Source organism: Micropterus salmoides, unplaced genomic scaffold, assembly GCF_014851395.1.
Source record: "Micropterus salmoides isolate LMB-PRFRI ecotype aquatic unplaced genomic scaffold, ASM1485139v1 Ms_hic_scaffold_3, whole genome shotgun sequence".
NCBI lineage: Eukaryota > Metazoa > Chordata > Actinopteri > Centrarchiformes > Centrarchidae > Micropterus > Micropterus salmoides.
The window spans coordinates 10199445-10220952 of NW_024042261.1; positions in this window are offsets into that span (position 1 = coordinate 10199445).

Below are 21508 nucleotides of genomic sequence, written 5' to 3' on the forward strand. Positions count from 1 at the left end.
CATATTAAGTTGTTTTGGTTGTATATTGTGAATGCTCTGTATAGCGCCTTTTTAGTCTAACACTACATCATCGCATTCACGCAGATTCATACACTGAGTCAGATTATTTCAGACCAGTCTTTTTCAATCTGTCTCTCACAAGAAGGAGAATTATAGGCAAATGCATTTACATTCATTCATTTAACGTATGACTCTTTTTTTGGGTTAAAATTATATTTTTGATTGACCTTAAGTGCAAAGTCCTTGTAAACACAGCAAAAAATACAGTGAGACATTTTTTGAGTGTACATGTGGTCCACCAGGTAAGACACATCAAAACACTTCATCAAACCATCATCATACATGAAGTTCAAAACAACAGGTAAGTGAATGCAAGGAAAATCCGTAGAGTGCTACATCAAGGAGGAGGATGGAGAGGAAGAGGCAGAGGAGGAGGAGGAGGAGGAGGAGGAGAAATGGATCTGCACTTCAAACCACCTGGTGAATACCTCTGCGGACGGATCCATCTGTCTCTCTCTCTCTCTTGCTCTCTCTCTCTCTCTCTCTCTCTCTCTCTCTCTCTCATGCTCTCTTTCTGTCTCACTCTGACAGATTTATTAAGAGGCAGGGATCAAAATGAGTCCCCAGCTCCCTCCTCTCCTCATCCCTCGCTTCTCTTCTTCATCAGCTGACAGCATCTCCTCCCTTCTTCTCGCTCACTCTCTCCCCTTGTCCCATGGCCCAAGCCTATATTCTTGAGCCCGCAGAGAAAATAAGAGAAATAGGGGATGAAGAAGGAGATGAGGAGGAGGAGATGGGAGTGGGGAGGATGAATATCTTTTTTCCGTCTCTGTGGCCTGCTTTAAAAGATTCTTTGCCATGCACTCACATACACACACACACACACACACACACACACAAACCTGTCGCTTTCTTTCCATGAAGTTGTCTTTTCTTATCATCTTTTGAACAGAATGTGCTTTCAGCAGACTTCAGGGGGGATTTTTTTTAGAAAGAAAATAAAAACCGCATGTCACCAACTGGCGAGCACTGGCTTACTCAGGCAAATGTTATCTTTCCATTTGCCTCGCTGATGCTCCATGCTGCATTCCGAACCTATGGCTTGTCAGAAAATACATCCAACGCTGACAAATGGGGGGGATTTCTCAATCACCATTTTCCTGGATTGATGCTTCCCATCAGATTGAACACGGAGGGATGTGAAAAAGGACGGCAGAGAAAAAAGCAGCCAGCGCTGTTGAAGTCATTTTAGTATTAGTCTTGTGTCACACTGATACAATGGTGAACATCCTCTTTATATAAGTGGTAGATCATGAGCTGGTGATAATTAAAAAGTAAACATCAACTACCAAAAACAACATTCGTGGTCATAATATTCGAATGAATGAATGAATGAATCAAATCATTGTTTTGTGTGTTTTATTACTATGGTATATGGCAATGGGTCCCAAACTTTTTGGCTTATGACCCACGGTTGCATACGTCAGTGAGTTGTGACAAGAGCCTGAAGAGCCAAAAGGATGTACTAATTCACATGCAAGAAAGAAAACAAAGTGAGTAAATTAAAAGGAGTTTGTGCAGCAAAAATATGTTTTTCCTGCTTCCTATTCTCTTTCTCATCTCACAACCCCTCAGATTTATCTTGTTACCCATCGTGGGGGTCCTGACCCCCAGGTTTAGAACTGCTAGTATGTAGCAAGCTGACTGTAAAGTGGTGCGTGCATTAAAAAAAGTGCTGGACATTTATGCACATGTAGCTGGCCTGCTGTGCTGAGTAAAAGATTCTCTTCTTTATGCCAGCAGGTCATTGGAATACATTAATTGGAGGCGTACCGATTGAGCACTGTCTCTATTTTCCCTATAATTAGTACCAAATTACATTCCAGGAACCTTCCAGTAAATTCACAGTTACATCAGTTCCTTTCAAAGAAATTATAGGAAACTATGGGACTTAAATTTAACCCTGGAAAAAGGGGGCTTTTCAATTACAGGTTTATAACAAATCACAAGCAACAATGAGTTTTGACACTATCTACCAATAACTGCCAACTGATAAGGTGTTATTTAAACCTGCACAAAAGTTAAACCCTGTTTAATATCCAATGCCATCACATGGCATGATATAATTTACACAGAACAATTCTCTTACGCCATGTTGCTATATGTCAAATACTTTAGAGACCTTTTAAATCCTTTATGTTAAATGTATGTAATACAGATGCATATGAAGCTGAGTGGTAAATTCCACAAATAGATATGTTAGGTATCTTCCCCGAAGATAGTCTGCAGGGTTTGACCGCATCATTTTGAAAAAAATCTCTTCCCAAACATGTTGAAAGGGATGAGACAGAGCTGCCAGAGACAAAGGGGGATGAAGACAGAGAGAGACTAGAAACCGGGCTTCCTCCATTACCCCCTGGCCTCTCTGTCTGGCAGTACGCGGGCAGCAGCAGTGGATGGACTCGGCCAGTCACCTATCAAAGCCTGTCTAATGAATAGTCCTCTAATCCCCTCATTGAGATACAGAGAACAGGCTCGCTGCTAATGCTCTCAGACAGAGATGCACTCTTTCTCTCCCTCTCTCTCTCTCACACACATACACAGCCTCACATGTGAACAAGAGTTATGCAAAACAAAAAAAAAACACACACACACACAATGGACAAACAACACACACCTACACAACATTCACATGCAAACACTGTCTGTGTTTTTGGAATATCATGCAGGTGCCATGGCCTCTCTCGCGCTCATCCACACACAACAGTACAATACAACTCAACAATATTCTGCCTTTGTACTCAGCCGTAAGCCGCCTTAATTATCCCCGAGCAGAGTGGATTTCAAAGAGGGAAGACAAGAGGCCCTCGTCATTTTGGAATCGGTTTAACATGTTTGTTTTATTCCCGGCTCGTTTATGAGCTGGCTTGGCGAGTGAGAAATATGATGTCATTATGTTTAGATTGATGGAGAGAATTATATCCTGCATTCTCTTTCACCCTGCAAATCATTCAAACACTTCTGTTTTGACATCCTGAGCGGAGTCTCTGCGTGTCTGTCTTTCATTTCCCTTTCTCCTTTCTTGCCTTCTTTCTGACTCCCTTTCACTTTTTTTTTATACCCGTTGTTGTTTATCCACCCAAACATGAAATAAACACACCCATCTCATCTTTCACTCCCTTTCCACTCTGTTTTTTTTTCTCTTTCATCCTGGCTGTGCGTTTAGGCCAGATATCAAATAAACAGAGACAAAGCAGCCAATTTACCCCCCCTTCCTTCCCCAACCATCACTGCCATCTGACCAGGAGTGATGCCACCCACTGGACCTGCTTAATAGGGAGAACTTGAAACAGGGGGAGAAAATTTGTCACTTCAGCTTTGGGCATCGAATTTTTGGAGTCTCCTGTTTCCACTCTGAAATTTCATAAAATTTGAAGAAAGCCAAGCTAGGGGAGGGGCACAAGGGACACACTGAGCAGTGTGAAATGTCAGCCAGGAACCAGGCCCCGGACCTAAAATGGAAGAAAACACAGCTGGGAAGCAAAAAAAGGGGAGAGGTAGAGGATGGATGATGGTGAAGAAGAGGATGGGAAAGTGCAATGACATTACAGGAGGACAGGAAGGATTAGCAGCAGATGATACAAGTAGCAGAAAAATGAATAACAGATTTGAAAGGCTGTAGAAATTTTTTTAGAGAGAGAAGAGTGAGAGAAAAGAAAATAGAAAAAGGCTTCATTCTATTTATTCTACAGAGCAGTGACCAACAGGAGGTCCAGGGACCTCAGCTCTTTATTTATATTGGCAAAAGCCCCCACACATTATCATCCTGATGAATATTTATTTATATATTTTTCTGGATTTGTTCTACTCTGAGGGGTCCTGTTTGGGTTGGCTGGACCACAACTGGACCATCTGGTTGTCCTCAGGTCGGTTCTGAAGATCCGGACAGAGCCCAGAACCTCGGCGCACTCTAAAAACATGGAATATTTCTGTGATCCATTATTCATGCGACTAGGGCCGAGCTTGCAGGCGCTAGGCAGGGCAGTGATCTGTAAAGCTGTGCTGGGTTTAGCTACACGGCTGGAGGCGGGTGATGACAAAACAGGGTGAGATTTTTGTTCTTGGAAACATTCCCCAGAATGGCAGAATAACAGCGCTTTCACCTTTGCAGCATTCTGACTAACTGATTTCCTGCCAGATATCCAGGAAGGATTGTTTCTTGAAGCGTTTCTCGGGTGACCCATGAGTTTTTGTGGGTCTGTTGCTGCTAGCGAGCTACAGAAAGTCAGATGATTCACATGAGCATCTTACTAGTCTTTTTTAAATTTTCTGTGGTAGTAACTTGTTTGTTGTTATATTTGGAACATTTTAAATATTTTCCACAAAGATTTCATGTCTCATTTTTCATTAATTTATACATTTTAAAGGACTTTACTGTTTGCAAATGGAGTCTGTTTAAACACACATCTGGCAATGATAGGACTTCCAGTTGTAATCACTTCAATAAATGATGCGTGAAAATGCATGTACTAAAGCTGACATCCATCATTTGTGAACAGAGAAACAACTGGTCTCAGCAGTTTAAATATAAGGCTGAAGACACCTTGGAGCAGCTGAGAGTCACCAGCATTATGCCAGTCCAAATGTCTATTACTGTCATTTTAAATCTAATAGAACGTAAAAACTACAAAGCAATTACAGAGCACCTCCCTCTAACACGAATGTACATGAATCATGGATGGATAAATAATAATAAGCAGCCGGGGCTGAGATATTCAGACTTTTACTCCCTAAGCTGAACCATGCTCCAAAAACGCTGATACCTATATTTTCCCATAATAACTGCAGTTTGTAAAGCAGGCTTTTTAAAATGATATATGTGTAGTCTGCAGGCCCCAGCTGATATAACCCTGATGATGTTACTATGACATCATCAGAGGGTATTTCTCAGATGTGACAAAGCTCCTCCACAGTCACAGAAGAGTCACTGGTTCACCAACAAGATACTCAGGGTGCAAATAATACAGTGACAACAGGTATTTTTCCAGGTTAAAAAGAAAACCCAGTACAGCGCAGGCGTAGGCTTAAAATCTTACAATGCTCACAATATCCTCGCATATTTAACCAATGTGTGCAGCCTGTAGATGATAATAAATCAAATTCATTACACCAGTTTATTCCATACAACACAACAACTTTTGTCGTCAGAGGTCACTGTTCTACAGCAAAACCGCCAGAAAGTCAGACACACAACAGCAGACCATCATGACCGCTCAGAACAGACCCACACAATGTTGAACCAGAACCGAAGACACCATCGTGAAATACAGTCTGCATTATGATTGCCAACTCCTAATTCTTATCATTTCAACTTTTAAGTTTTTTTCAGCAAATATCTCCTTTCCTCTTGCTCATGTTGACTGTGAATGACATGTAATCTGCATTCAATAAAGCAGTGGTCATCCACTGTTGGGGCATTGGGAATTTTTATTAAACAGAGTACTGTCTAGATCTGCTCAATATAAAAAGTGCAATGAGATGACTTTTGTTATGAATTGGCACTATAGAAATAAAACTGAATACATCTGAAATAACTGGATTTTAACATTTACCTAGCCAGCTAAAACCTGAAATAATAAACTCCAAATTGATGTCAAAATGTGTAGCCTATCTACAATAACTAATCCTCAATTTCACTGCTCATGCCTAAGCACCAGTGTTAGCTGACCATTATATAAAATATGAAATAATATAGCCAAGTGGTAATGATATGACAGGGTGGGCTATCAGCTAGCTAACATCAGGTAGCTCATTTAAAGTAAAATAAATGCTAATTACAAAACTCTGAAGATAGAAAGGTTAAGTGTATTAATGAAGCTAGATAGCTAACTACTGATATTAACTTACCTGATTGTGGTGGACTGGACTGGAGCAGCTGCAGTTCAACTAATGTCAGGGTTAGGAAATGGTATGGTCCATTTTAGGGGTGTCAGAAATCGTATTTCAAGATTCTTGAATTTAAGGCATGAGTATTATAATATTTACAATGACAGGTAATAAAGACCCTCCCTGAACTGTTGTTTTTGCCTCTTTTAGGGGGGTCCAAGCCTTAATTAGGGGGGGTCAAAAAAAAAAATTAGAACCATGAAGATTTTGCTGTGCATGTCGTTTGCATACTGCCTTCACTGATGATTTACTCGTGTATGTAATTGTTTGTTTACTATTCAAAGAAAGAAAGAGCAATAATTCAAACACTTGTGTGGAGACTTCACAAAGAAGAACAGGGGAGGGGAGAGTGTAAAAGCTGTGTCTGATGATGCTTTCTCAGCCTCTTCATTGTAGTGCTTCACCGTCAGGTTTTATCACAGTGAAAGGTCAATGCTTGGGGTCACATTTGTTAACACGGTGATCAATGTTAATCACAGACTGAACGATCAACACGGATGACCCCAAGCAGCATTAGTCAGAGCACTTTGGGCTGTACTGGCACCAACTGAACATGGCTTTGAGAGTTTAGTTACTAATAAAATCATTGAGGAGAAAGGCTGGGTGATGTGTAGCAATTGCACTTTGGCATTAACCTTATAGGAGTTTAAATGTGATCTAGTGGCATTGCCGCTTTTATAATACAGTGAGAGAAAGAGCTAGAAAGTCATATGGGAGAGCAAAACCACATAAATACTGTGTGAGGTGAAAGAGAAGGTGCATCTAAAAACAACTGGAAGTTAGTTATTGTAGTTGACTGCAATCAGCAGTTACAGCAGTGGTTATGACACACAGCTCATTGAGGCAATTGAGGAACTTTAAAACCCTTTGAGTTATTGTTGCATTTTGCATCATAACTCAAATCTGAATGTGCACAAATATTTTTAGATTGAGTGGGACGTACACTTTCCAAGGATGTCATTATCTTCTATGTCCATTATGAGTAAATGTCTATAAAATTACAGGAAGCCCTGTCTGGCATCATCAGGTTTCTACATTTTCATCATTATCAGTTAGTAATACTGTGGGTATATCCATGTGTACATTTCAAACAGGGACTGTTAATAGCTAATTCAGTTTGCTTTCAATGGTAGTCATGGCCAGTTTGCCAAAATGTAAAGAAATATCGACCGAAATGGGCTCAGGTTGTATCCCTAGCTAACTGAGTTAAAGCATAAGAGTGACAAAATCCATTCATATTAAGTTTCTTTATGTAGCACTATCAAGATATTTTTGACATTACAAAGAGGGGTATCAGATTTTGAAAATCCCTCCTCTAAACTGAGACAGCACTGCTCCATCTAATGAACAACAATCCTCCTCGATTGAGGACCATAGTTCAGCTGCAGACAGTTTTTCTCTCCTCCAGAAGTGCCAGACCCACATTGGGAGTTTCTAAAGAAACCCTGCCTCGCTTTAAAACGCTGTGACGTCGCCACTGACCCAATTCTTGCAACGAACCCGCGAGCAGCCTCATGCGCCGCTGTATCTGCATATATAACAGGAGGGGGTGGGAAAAAGAGGGAAAAGAAACTCGCTGCCCCTTTCTCTGCTCGCCCTCAAACATCAGATTCAGTGATGTATGACTATGAGTTTTTTTGACTGCCATAAATTAGAGCTACGGATGAACCTCAAAGTGAGCCCTCCTCTTCTTTTTTTTGTGTGACTCACCCAGTTGTGTGCAGTCATGGTGGGGGGGAAATCAGCTGATGAATATGCTGTCAGTAAAAGACATCTACTCATCACAGAACCAAAGGCCCGCAGACAAATTTAAGGGAAGCTGCTGGCATACGACTGTAGACTATGAGTGTCCATATGCATTTAAAGCAGTGTTTTATTGCTCTGCTAGTCTGTCTTTGCCCACATGATCGCCCAACAGTTCTGTTTTGGGCGCGTCTACACTTATTTTGATTTACAAGTACAAGAAAGTCGTGCTTTGTGAGAGCGTTCCTCTGCACGCTTGTGCGTGTCTGAGAGTTCCTATTTGAGAAAACAAGAAAGTGACAGCAACCAGGAGAGTCAAAGCAAAGAATGGGAATCTGTTTGACGTGCTGAAATCCAGCCTCATCCTCAGCTGTCTGTTTCAGAGATACGGACAGAGAGGAAAGATAAGTAGAGCGTAAATGTGCCTTTAACACATCATATATTCTGGGCTATATCGCCACGCATTTCATCCTCCTCTATCTCTTCCATCTTGACACACACCATACACCAGGCCTGGGAGGTACACAACATGAGGCTCTCAGACATGTTGAGCAAATTAAGTGTAGTTAAACATGAAATGTTGCAGGAAAGATGCTATCAGACTTGTGAACTCAGGAATCACCTCAGGAACCATGAGAAGCCTGTTCCTTGTTACACATATATTATAAATGATTATAAATCAATTGAGCATTTTATGGGATGCTTCTCTTGTAAAGAAGTTATGAGGTAATTTTACATAAATTCATCCTTAAAATTGTTCATTTTACTGCCAAAATCCTTGAAACTTCTGTAGGTATATATATCAGCAGCTCTTAAAGACATGATAAGACAAAGGTTTTGAGCAAAGACAAACATCTTTTTAATCCGCACAAAAACGACAAGTTTTGTGTGGGATTATTTCTTGGATGGTGACTTCCTAATGTCTTGTCAACGTGAGGTTGCCAGGTAACCACGTAAAACAACAACTTGACATCTCTTCACGTTTTTTTATCAGATGCTGGTGTGTGGATTCTGTGAGCTTTGGACAAAGCCAAGCTAGCTATTCCCCCCTGTTTCCAGTCTTTGTGCTAAGCCAAGCTAACTGGCTGCTGGCTGTAGCATGTTTACTGTACATGAAAGTGGAATCAGTTTTCTCATCTCATTCTCAGCAAGAAAGCAAATAACTGTACTTCCCAAAATGTCTATTCCTTTAATAACTATTCCATTAACTCTAACAACCATTTTCAAGAACATCACATCTGTTAATGGCAAAGGCTCTGGACAAAAGACTGAATGACCACTGGAAACAGACAAGATCAGCTGTCTGTGAGCACCAGACCAAAACATCGACTGGAACAAGCTGTTTTACACTCCTGAAGCTGGTGGAAGGATCCTTCATCACATCAAAACTGACAGGTACATATTGGATTTTTAATAAAAGACCAATGTTGGTCTGATTTATCGATGTGATATATCAACCAAACTCTCATATGGGTAGTTTAATAACTCTTTGAGTATTTCATAAAAAATAAACCATTGTCATCTTCTGTGAGACATATACCACTCTCATCACTTACCTGGCTCCAATCTTTTTCGCTGCCATGATGACATAACCATATCTGACAGCCTGACTGAGGTGAAACGATGACTGCCTGAAAAGGTCGACGGTGTGTTTTGCCGTGGCCGCGACAAACAACTCCTCCCACGTGTTGTACCTTTTCTGGCACTTTCTGCAGAACTCCATCACTCCTCCTGTCCAGATCTGTGTCTTATTACTTATTACTAACTTAGAAATGTGGGTTACATATGGGCCTAAGTGGGTGTGAAAGAGAATGTTTATCAGTTGAATGCATTCTATGCCTGCAGAGGTGGAGCTGCGTGTGCGTGTGCATACATGAATGTGTCTGTCTATGTAAGCGCATGCCTCCATATGTTGCTGCGCTCAGCAGGGGGGCATGTCAGGATGTCCTACCCCAACAGCTGGAGGAGACCAACTGTGCAGCAGACACAGGGGTGGGTCGCAGCCCATCATCACACCCAGTACACAACCGGACTGAGCCATTTTGCAGTAATGTAGTGTGGTGAACCACGACGTCCTCTTCAATCACTCCTGACCAAAGTCGTTCTTTTTAGAGGACACTGTGTGCGAGCTTGCTCCAAGTGCAACTCGAGGAGGCGACACCGTAGAGGGAAAAAGGCCTGGAAAAGCTCCAGGATTACAAAGCAAGCGTCATTGTACAGTCTCTGGGCCGCAGTGCAAGTGTTTGTGTTTCTCATTTGAGTTTGGTTTGCGGCGGGGGCTGAGTCAGATGGGAAATATTGGATACTACCCCCATGGCTCGGCACTTGTCTCGTAAATCTAGCGTTCCCCTGTCATTCTCCTACTCCTTTAGCTATCCCATTGGTGACATTCAGTCTCCTCACCCCATGTGGGTGTGCTGCCCGCTCATTATTATGTTTTCCTCTTTGCTTTTGTCTTTGTTTCACAACTTCTCCCCCGCTATCTCCCTCAGTCTCCCGCAGTGACTTCCGCTTCCCCGGAGTTTCCCTCTGCCAGGCTGTCCATAAACAAAACACTGAAGATGCTTCAGGAAATAATTAACACCCTGATACAGAAACTAGCTGGGCGTTGCTGAAGAGCAGAGGAGAAGAACAGTCTCAACCATGCTTTTCATTTGCAGAAACTAGACACTTATATCTGACATATTTATCACTTTGACACACAGCAGCATGGCAGCAGGCCTCTCTACATCCCCCACTTTTATGTAGGCAGTTTTATAGACTGTGTCATGAATAGAGATGATCCTGACTCTGGAATAAACACATTATTGTAAACATAAAATAAAAATAAAACTTAAAAAATCTAGTTAAATCAATTAGAACAAAAACAAAGGAGGAGTTCCCTGGTCAACGAATGGACTAGTAATTGGTCGTTAGGTCTGCACATTTATTTCTGTCTGGCTGATGATTGGTCTACTCCCTGACCAGAGTCCAAAGAGCAGCAGGCACATGATTGCATAATCACAGAAATATTGGCGACTCTCTTCAAGGGAGCAGAGCTAATAAGGTCTTTCCAAAAAGTAGCTTGTTGCCAACACTGGTGCTGGTTCTTGCCCACTCAGAGCCTTGAATCTTAGACATGGTTTCCACAAATATGCCCCCCAAAAAACAGAAAATTATGCACAATAGCTGCTGTATCATAGTTTACCTTTCCTTCATTCAAATTTCAAGTTCATGTTCCACTTTCTGTGTGTACATGCAAGTACGAGCGTGTTAGTGTACAAACGTGGGCATTTCTGTCCGTGTTCTTGCGTTTTCAAGCAAATGTGTAGTTGTTAGTTACTTTGCGTGTGTGTGTGCGTTACTGTGTGGGGACCAACTTCTGATAATTACAGCGAGAGAGCATGTGGCTTTGTGCAGCTCTACTTTGGCCATTCAGTCCAACGCAACCGTGACGGGCAGTTGAACCATTCAGCAAGCGCTCAGAAGGCCTGTATTCATGCATGGCCCTTAGAATTACACACACACACACACACACACATAACACAACATATGCCATATGCAAACACACATACACATAGATATACAGATCCAATCTCAAAATATGGTATGCATGGACTCAATTTCACCCTAATTCACCCAACGTACAAACACACAGAAACTCGCTCTGCTGGTTTCTGTTGTATACACATTCACTTCGATATAAACACACATGAAACAGGAGACGCTAGTGATTCAATCAACAAAAAGAAACACACACACACACATTTCCAGAGGCCCTCAAAGGCAGCCCTTACTTGTTTTGTCTGCAGTGTAGCTAAGTAGAATTTACGCTAAAATAACTTCAAAGGCTCTGAAGGAGGGGCCACTCCGAGGAGTATGGGTAATTAGGACTGTGGAGGAGAGAGAAAAGAGAGAGGGAGAAGATGAGTGAAAGGGGGGAAAGGGAGAAGGATCCTCTCAGCCACAATGGATGAATAGGAGGAGAGATGGTTTAGAGAGAAACGACAAGGGGTGGAAACTGGGAGCACTTCATGATAACACTTGAGCACTCACACACACATAAACACACACACATGTACACAGATTGGGTGGTGTGATAGCACGCCACGAGACAGGAAATTTTGACTGTGGAATTCACTCCCAGTTGTAAACATGACGCCGGATATATAGACGCAACCACACACACGAAGCAAGTCGTACAATCAGGTGGAAGCAGATAAACACTGGTGTAGACCAAAAGCAGACATTTCTCTCTCTCACACACCCACACACACACACACACAAAGTGCTCCTAATGGCAACAGTGCAAACAGCAGTGTATTTTCAGCCAGCCGTGCAGCCAGTCCACCCAGCCATCACAAGAGCCCTCGCCACCAGCTAATGCACTGCTATTTATAGCCCGTAAACAACACTAAACATGTCAAGATTGTCCCTTATCGCCACCTGTACAAATAAAGCCAGAATACTAAATGCTATTGTGAACAAAATGAAGTTCCCAACCATTTAAAATGAGAGCTACATTCATATGAAACTGTTAACATATCTTGCTGTTTCTGCCTTTAAAAAATGTTTACCTAAAAAAGCAGCCGACAGAGAAAATGCTGAATTGAAGCTTGGAAAAGAAAGCTTATAGAGAAAAGGGAATCAGTCTGTGTGTGTGTGTGTGTGTGTGTGTGTGTGTGTGGGTGTGAGCGCGAGGAAGGAGAAAGTGGATGCAGACGGAGGGATGAGAGTGCCCTCTGTTGACTGAGCTGGGTTTAACAAAAAGAGAGACAGACACACACACACACACACACAGGCGCATGACAAGCAGTAGTGTGTTTAGTTCCTCTTTTGTGTGAAAGCTAACACACACACACAGACCACCGCTACCTTGACAATACACACATGCAAAAAAACAAACAACAAAAATCGGCTACATCCAGACTGGGGAATAAAGATTGTGGCACAAGAATGACGCTGTGTGTGGAGGAAAAAGCATGCAACCTTGCATGTGTGTGTGTGTTGTGTATTCGTGTGTATATAAACCGTGTTGGACCATCAGCCGTTCTGCAGATTTCTGGAACCCTGCTGAGCTGCAGTTGTCTGAGTGACATGTGTTGGTTGAGCCCCAAAGCCCCTTCAACTAAAATCACTTATCCTCACCCACCCAACCACACACACAAAACACCCACACACACAGTCTGCAACTGTTGCATATTAAAGTGGCATCCAGCAGTTTCCTGATGGGATCAGAGCAGAGGCAGGCAGTTTGATGGATGACGTCAACTGCTGCTGCTTTAACATCAACTGCGCTGACATCACGGTGTCTGCTTGGCTCCTCCTCTTGTCCTGTTAAGTTTAGGTCCTGTTAAGTTTAGGTCCTGTTGGATTTTGAAGCACAATGCTCCACAAAACACATACGTATTTAACTGTTTTATATGGGTTTGCAATTCAATTTCAAGAAAACTCATTTTCTTCAAATGTTTTTGAAGGGTTTGGTTTTTTTTGTAGTTCATTCCTATAAATTGTGTTAATGTTTTACTAAATAAAATAATTTCATGGATGAGATCTGGGAAATGGTAATATTGGTAGGACAATCTAACTTTTCAACTCAGCTTCTAACCAATCAGCAAGTTTTCTTTTTTCCTGACACTGAAAGTCGTCTCCAATTAATTACTGAAAAGGGAAATTAAAATGTGATGGATCAATTATCGTCACCTGCAGAGCTGAATCAGACAGACGCTGAGACTTCTCATCTCGTCACCCATCAGTCACTAGTTGACTGTCTAAAACATCACCTCGCACATCAAATATGTGGCGATTGCTGTATTATATAGCACTGTTGCCGCTTGTTTGTTCATGTTATACATCCTAAAAGTGCAATAACCTCTACTGCCAGCGACTTTTTTATGGACAACACGGCAGCTCTGACTCTGCCGAGGTCACTGTAGTTACGCTGAAGAAAATGGAAATAAATAGTCTTGAAGCCTAAAAACACCATTCAGGTCGCAGTTGTGTGCGAGTAAATTAAAACTGATTAAATACAGAAAAATGTAGCTGAAATACATCCTGCGTAGGCAACCTGTAAACTGTTGGCTTTCACTACTATAGCAGGTACAGTCAGGTTTCACTTTGATTCCTATTATTATATACTGTCTGACAAAGGTTAGATTTTAATGAAAATGCCACTTTTCTGATCACTTAGGTATAACGAGCATAAAGGTTCAGTCTAGACTGGTGTGATTCCACCCGAAGCACTTCAGTCTTCTGTTTGCTAACCGATTCTTTCACTCCAAACCAGGGAAACGTTCTTTTATCACTTTTCCACATACACAGATATCACCTGTACAAACAAACAAACAAACAAAACACACACAGGCAGGTGGCGTCATCTGGGTGACAAGTTGACAGTGAAACAGTGAGTCTGGCTCCGAGGGGGGCGTCTGCTGTCATATTTAGAGCACACACACACACACTAACACACCTGTTACGTAACACCGCTGCAGCCTAAAAGCCTCGTACCCTCCAACGTGACATTTCTCACTTGTGGCAGCTACTGTGATCGCCGACTTTGATGTTTGACAAGACAAAAGTAATTACAGCTATTCAAACCCCATGTTGTGACTCCATTGTTGCTCTGATCCACGAGGCTGCTCAGCTTTTTTCGGATTTCTCAAACCGGAGTGTTCTGCAGATGTGAGTTTTTGTCCGACAGCGGTGGTGATAAGCGCTCTCAGCTTGTCATAGCTGTGCCCTGGGTTGGAGTTTGTCTTCTGTGAAATATCCAAATGTCACTTTTCAACACCTCCCCCATCCCATCTTCTCTTCCTCCGTCATCCCCCTCTCCCTATATTCCTGTCACTCTGTCTCACGCGCCCCAACTATCAAAGCTTCCACTGTTTACTTTTCTGTTTCGTCTTTTCCCTTCCATCTCTCATTGTCACTTTCATTTTCTCTCTTTCTTGCTTTTTTCCCGCCATTCTCTCTCTCGCTCTTTGTCTCTTTGATGTTGATGCGGCGCTGACACAGACCCACTCCAGACTCAACTCCCCTTGAATGTTAATGGAGTGCGGATGTGCGTGCGGGTTTGCATGCATTTGAGAATGTTGTCTTTCTGTGTCTATGGATGCATTCATTGTGCATGCTCATGTTTTGTATGTGCTAGAATGTATTGCTCCTTGTCATCTCCATCCAGGGAGGTTATTGGTTTTCAACTTTAATCAATTCTGTTTTTTAAAAAAATAGATTTTAGATTGCTTTAATTGTCTTATTTGGATTTTAACCCTTTGTGTAAAAATGTTATGTGATCAAAGCATCTTTAAAGGTCAAATCAATATTTTTTATTAACAATAGATCATATGACTACAGGTATTGTGAAAGCTGACAAACCCACTGAGAATTTACAACAGCAGCTCAGTCTTACGGAGCATTGTAGCATCTACGGCCTGCAACTTTACTGTTTTGACTCTCACTACTGGTTTTCAGCAACATAAAAAAAAAAACTATACGTTACCTTCCCAGCACAAAACCGCCAGCAGACAGAGTTTGCAACTAACTAGCATTTAGCAGATGACGAGACGATATTTGCTTCAGGAATTGGCGGAGACAAAAAAAACAAGGAGGAGCATGACTATTTGACTTGAATTGGTAAATGAGATTAGAAAATGAATGCCACTGTTACGCTGTCTGCTAAACAGACAACTGTTTGCTTACATGTTTGCCAAATCAACTTACTTGAATGAAGAATGACACTTCTCACGTGTTAAAATTGGCACAGGTGTTTAAAATAATTTAGATCCACTGTGAATTCTCACCACTTCCTCTATTTCCATTACCACAGAATATCCTTTTCTTTGTCTTGTATTTTTAACGTTTGCTGCAGGTTCCGCACTGGGATCATTACAATTTCTGTGAAAATTTCTGTTAATCAGCAAATGAGAAAATAAGTGAGCAACTGGCCCTTGATAATCAGACAAAACACACTAAAATCAATTTGAGTGTTTATTTTTTGGCAAAGCTATGCTGGTGGTTTTGACATCTTCCACATGTGTTCAAGCTGAGTCCAGTTCCCGGGGTCTCTGGAGTACACCTTGTGTAGTAGCTACATCCAACTTTTCCTCCCCAGGCCTCCACACAAGGGGCCAGTGAGCTAGAGTTTAGTGAAAACCCACATGTACTCCTTACACTGTCTTACACACAACAAACAGGACACACAGTTGGACATGAAGGTGAGCTCTGCAATCATTGTCCATTTGTCTAGAGTGACGTACATCTCTGACCTAGTATGTTAAACACACAGATCTCTTTTTCCATTCTTCCTCTTTTCCCAAAGAACAAATTTCCCTTTTGTAACCTTTTAACCCTTCTTTCTTTTTTTCCTTGCTTCTATCCTTCACTTCCCTCTGTCAGAACACCTGCAAAGTGTTGCTGCAAGCTCAAGTAAAGTCTGATTATTATTATTTTTTTTGCCATTATCAGAGCGCCTGCTTCCCCTCATTTCCACACAAATGGCTTGTCGGCCGGTGGCGCGGTGCCACAACCAATGCCAGTCTTTGTAGCTCTTCCAGGTGGGTGATTTATGCGTGGCGCTGAGCCCCCAAAGCGCCACCAAGCCTCTGTTGTCTTCCTTCTGCCAGGCTTGGCCCCCAATGGGATATAAATCCTTCTCAGACGCCACCGCCGACGCCAGCGAACAAACAAACTTTTTCTCTCTTCTTGTTTTCTTTATTTGGAAATATATCCTCTGTGTTTCATTTTAACTTGAGCAACGGATTGATTTCATCTTCCAGTTTTTGCCCATCTCTCTCCTTATTATCCATCAGTTACATTTTGGCATTTAGCTGACACAAAATTCAATTTGAAGAAACATCAAACAGCTACTTTGATTGATTTTTCAACGCTGATCCAAAACATATTTCTGTATTGAAGCTGCTGATGTTTCATGGACATTTAAGACCTTTAAATCTGACCATGCAAAATATTTTATTATAATCATTATAATTTTATTCTTGTTATGATGGAAAATGATAATTTAGGGGAAATGCACATGTACATTTTTCTCTGAAAACATAATTTTATGTGTTCATATTGGCAAGTTTTCCCTCATGGTGATCGTTAAATGGGTATCATAGTTTGTTGCAACATCATTGGTTCAAATGATGCTCAGAAGATTACCATTTGGTTTGAATTACAATGTCATACAGTCAGCAACGCCAACTGAACTATAAAAAGGCTCCAGAATTGAGAATAAGAATCTTTATGAGACCAACTTAAAACGGTCAGGACCACAGTGTATCTGCCAGTGCTTTCACACGCTTCAGGTATGATGAAGATGGAGCCCACACCGAGAGGAAGAGGAGGACTGAATAAAAAGTGCAGCATATAGAGGGGAGGTTAATGGGTTCAAACTGGCCTGATCCATTCTGTTTTCAGCTAAACACACTTCTAATTGTTCACAATGTACGCACTCTAACCATGTTGTCATTTCTCTTTCCATAAAAACATGCAATAACATCTGAGTCATGGAATATGGTAGATTGCATAGTCTATACATTCACATGGACAAACATACAGCCGCTCATACACACACACACAGTACCGTCTTGAAATAAAGATCGGGGGTTGAGTTCATGCTTTTGTTTTCATAGCCTGAGTGAGCTGTGCAAAGCGCTGCACTGTAATTTTTAATGATATTTATGACCGTGCACACGCACATCTGTCTCCAGCTGTCAACTCAGACACACATTCATGTATGAGGACATGCAAAGTTGCATACACACTGACATACAAATGTGCGCAGGCTTGCATAGCCACACACAGACCTACGCTGCTATAAAAACACAAACACACACACCAGCCAATGCAATATGCATGTCGGCATAATAAATGGAGATGGCAAGTGGTGTTACTGCAGACAGGCTTTCAGAGAGAAAGAGGGAGATCAGGACAGGCTTGCAGGGTCAGAGGGTAGAAAGTGCAGAAATATTAACACAATGCAAAAAAGTCAAGGGATTTGGACAAAAGATGGAAATAATTAAAGCTGAAATTAAAAACTGTAAAGATAGAACAAGGAAATAGTGGGTTGAAGAAGAAGTAGAGGGGCTGTGGTTGGAGTTTCGCACTATGGAATAATAGATGGATATCTGTGAGTGTGTGTGTGTGTGTGTGTGTGTGTGTGTGTGTGTGTGTGTGTGTGTGTATTCGCTCTCAATGGGACCAGATGAAGTATTCCTCAGTGTCCGTGGCAATCGACCAGAGCAGCGCAGCTCCAATGATGGATACCACCGCACTAATCGCTCCTCCGATGCCTTCTGTTTCTCTCACACATACTTTGCTTCCCTCTCACTCATTCATTTATCTCTCCCTCTTTCTCCTCCCTCACTCACTCCTCCCTTCCAACGCTGCGGCACACAAACAGAAACAAATCACAGATTTAATGAAATTAGGTTGGGAGGGCGGCCTGCCAGAGGGGCGTTTGTTTCAAGGTCTCCTGACAGCTGTCGCAGTGGCGCACCTCGGCCACCTGACTGACTCCATGGCCCGACGTGACTCCTCTGAAGAAAGTTCCAGACATAATCATCTTTTCACACATGGAAAACTGCACCCAGCCATGCAGCTGCAACATTTGCCCTTTGGGGAGGATAAATCATTAAGGCAGTGGTTCAAAAAGTGGAGTCCTTGAGGGGGGATCCAGAATCTTCATGGTCTGTATGTGAATGACTTTATTTTTTAGTTTGTTGCTCAGTCAAACAACATCTAAGGCTGAGACCAGACTGGTTATTGAATCCTACATGCTGTCACATTCATTTAAAATTCTGGCTAACTTTTGAACGTGAGTAAAAATGAAATATTCAATCTGTAATGATCCATTCAAATTTAAAGTTCACAGTTCATAAGTACAAAACAGCCGTGCTTTGTATTTTTAGCGAGGAGCATTTTTAAATGCAATGTCTGTCCCATTTCAAGCTCAGCAGCCCAGTCAAGGCAAGGCAAGTTTATTTGTATAGCACATTTCAACAACAAGGTAATTCAAAGTGTTTTACATAAAACATAAAAGCAACAGGGAAATATAAAAAATTTTAAAAGCAACATAGGGAAAAATACACATTAAAATATAATAAAAGTTACAGTGCAGTGTACAATCAGGGTTAAAAGAGTTAAATGGAAAATAAAAACAGGCTGAGGAGTTGAGCAAATAATTGAGTTACAATTATTTTGAAAAGAGAATAAACAGAGAAGTACACTTGATCTACTCTCTCTAGCTAGTCTGTACTCGGGTCCATAGCAATCTTTGGGTCCACTGAAATTCGAAAAACCTTTGGACACTACAGAGAAACCAGGACATGTCTGTCCGCAGGCCACTTTGATCCAGTTATACTCTGGACCCACTTGCGCTTTTACAGGTGAGCAGAGGGTCCTGCAAGGCGCGAGATTTAAGACCACTTCCTTCACTCTGTTCAATCTCACTCTCTTTATCTTTTCACTCAATTACCCACTAATTTCTCACCATGTAAATATTTAATTTCAGTCAGTAAACTAGGCTATTGTTGTTCTTCTATTGTAGTTACGGTTTAGGCTACATGAGCAGCATTTGAATTAATTTTCAAGGAAACACAATAGTGATGATTAAAGACACATCATAATGCAAGTCCTGAAGCCCCAAGCACAGATTCTTGTGTGTCCCTGTAGAAATGAACATATTTCTTTAAACAAAAAAAACCCAGCTGCAGTTAATGTGGAAAAAGCAAAGCAACAGAGGAAAATTGCTAAATTTGAGTGAGATGGTGGTTGGGGAGTCGAGGACCGTCAACTCTGAGACTGGGGGAAAAAATGAACTTCACAAGAGTGATGTGATCTTCAGGTGAGCTGTGGTTCTGCACTGAAGCTTGATGTGCTGCGTTGTAAAACGCTCTATTTTACTGTTTGCTTTGCTGGTTTTTCCTCCCGCTCTGTTATGTCAATCACAAATCCATTCATAAAGTTCAAATCAATAAGGAATAATAAAGCATCAGTGAACTCCTTCTGCTGGGATATCATCTCACAATTGTCAACACCAACTACACAGACTGGAACATACTCAAACGTGATCTCGATCTGCCATGTTGCAATAAAAATATAAAGTATGTATGTATTATATGCCTCCCAATCAAGCTCAAAGGTAGGGCCTAATTTGTGTTTCTGCCCTTTGGGATGCCATCTGACCAAGTAAGAATCCGTGGTCAGATACACACAGTCCTTGATGTTGAAAAGTTTAGGAACCATTACCGTCAGTCTCCAACAAACATACTTTAGACAGATTGTGTAAGTGTCCTTTCTGAAACAAGCGGGTGTTCTTGCATGCGGTCAATTTCTTTAGTGTATCCTCGTAGCACAAAGGCCTACAGTTCCTGCAGGACCCCTGGGTGTGAGCTGGATGTTCATGCTGACAGCGGAGAGATGGAGGGGGTGGGAAGAGCAAAGCAGGACAGCGGGTGGGGTGGCAGAGGGTCTCTTCTGATCTCCCATAATCCCCCACTTCGTTTTGGACCCACTCGAAAGCTCTCGCTTGAACAAATACACACTCCTCCGACTGTCTAGCTTTTCAGCCCCCACCTCCCCCGTTTCTCCTTTCTCCTTCTTGTTTTCTCCCCCTCCCTCATCCTTCTATCTCACGGCCCCATGGAGGGACTGCCACCAGCACTGTTTTCCTTCCTTCATTTTTTTGCCTTCTCTGTTTGTTTTCCAAAATAAAAGGCTCATTCAGTGGTGCAGTAAGTGTGTGTGTGTGTGTGTGTGTGTGTGTGTGTGTGTGTGTGTGTGTGTGTGTGTGTGTGTGTCTTGCCAGTAGAACCTTAATGACCTGAGTTCCACTTTGCCCAGCTGTCTCTGCATCAGCATTTAATCTGCACAAAGGCTACAAGACCACCCCAATGGGTCACACCACACACACACACACACACACACACACACACACACACACACACACACACACACACACACCTTGCTCACTAGGTAATTATGAACCAAGGGAAGGAACAGTCATCCTTTCCTATCCCCCCTCCCACCTTCTCTCCGTCTGTGCTTCCCTGCTTCCCTAAGTCTATTCCCAAGGTTGAACAGAAGCAATAAGTGTGTGTGTGTGTGTGGGTTTTTAAAGCAAACTTTGTGAATTATGAGGAGTAGGGGAGGCTGCGCTGCAACTTAAAGAGCTGAGTTAGCAGATGGGAGACAATGCACCTCAGGGAGACGGCGGGGAGAGAAATGAAGGCCTGGAGATCAAATCAAGACCTCGAGTATCTCATTCGGAGAGCAGAGGAAGTGCATCGCATTAGGGGGGAGACACAAAACAAAAACAAATCGTGTGCATGAAAAAAAAAACGTCCTTGGTGATATTTCCTGTTTTTACAAAGTTGATTTGAGCTGTTGGCTTAATAGTGCAGCCACACTGCAAGAAACTCTCGCTAGCATGTTGTCAGGACTGCAACTCTTTCCCGTGAGCTGAAACAAGCTGACTGATGTTCCTTGGCACAGTTTATCTACAGCAGAGCTTTGGAGTCAACAGAAAAGCTAACAGCCCCCGTCGCTGAGAAGTGAGGTGTAGAATATCAGCGTTTGTGTTGTTTTATTTTGATAGCTGTTGACTTTTATAGTGTAGAAATTCAATTCAGTTCAATTTTATATAGAGTCAGTTCTAAACAGAGGTCAACTCATTGCACTGCTCATACAGAGCAGGTCTAGAGCAGCGTGTGTCGAGCAGGAACGTGGGGGCAGCAGGCGGCTCACATCCACAGATCCAGACTACAGCTCTGGAGGCAGATACACCGGCAGAAAGCAACAAAGGGGAGAAAATAATGGGAGAGAGAAGACGTCAAGTTAC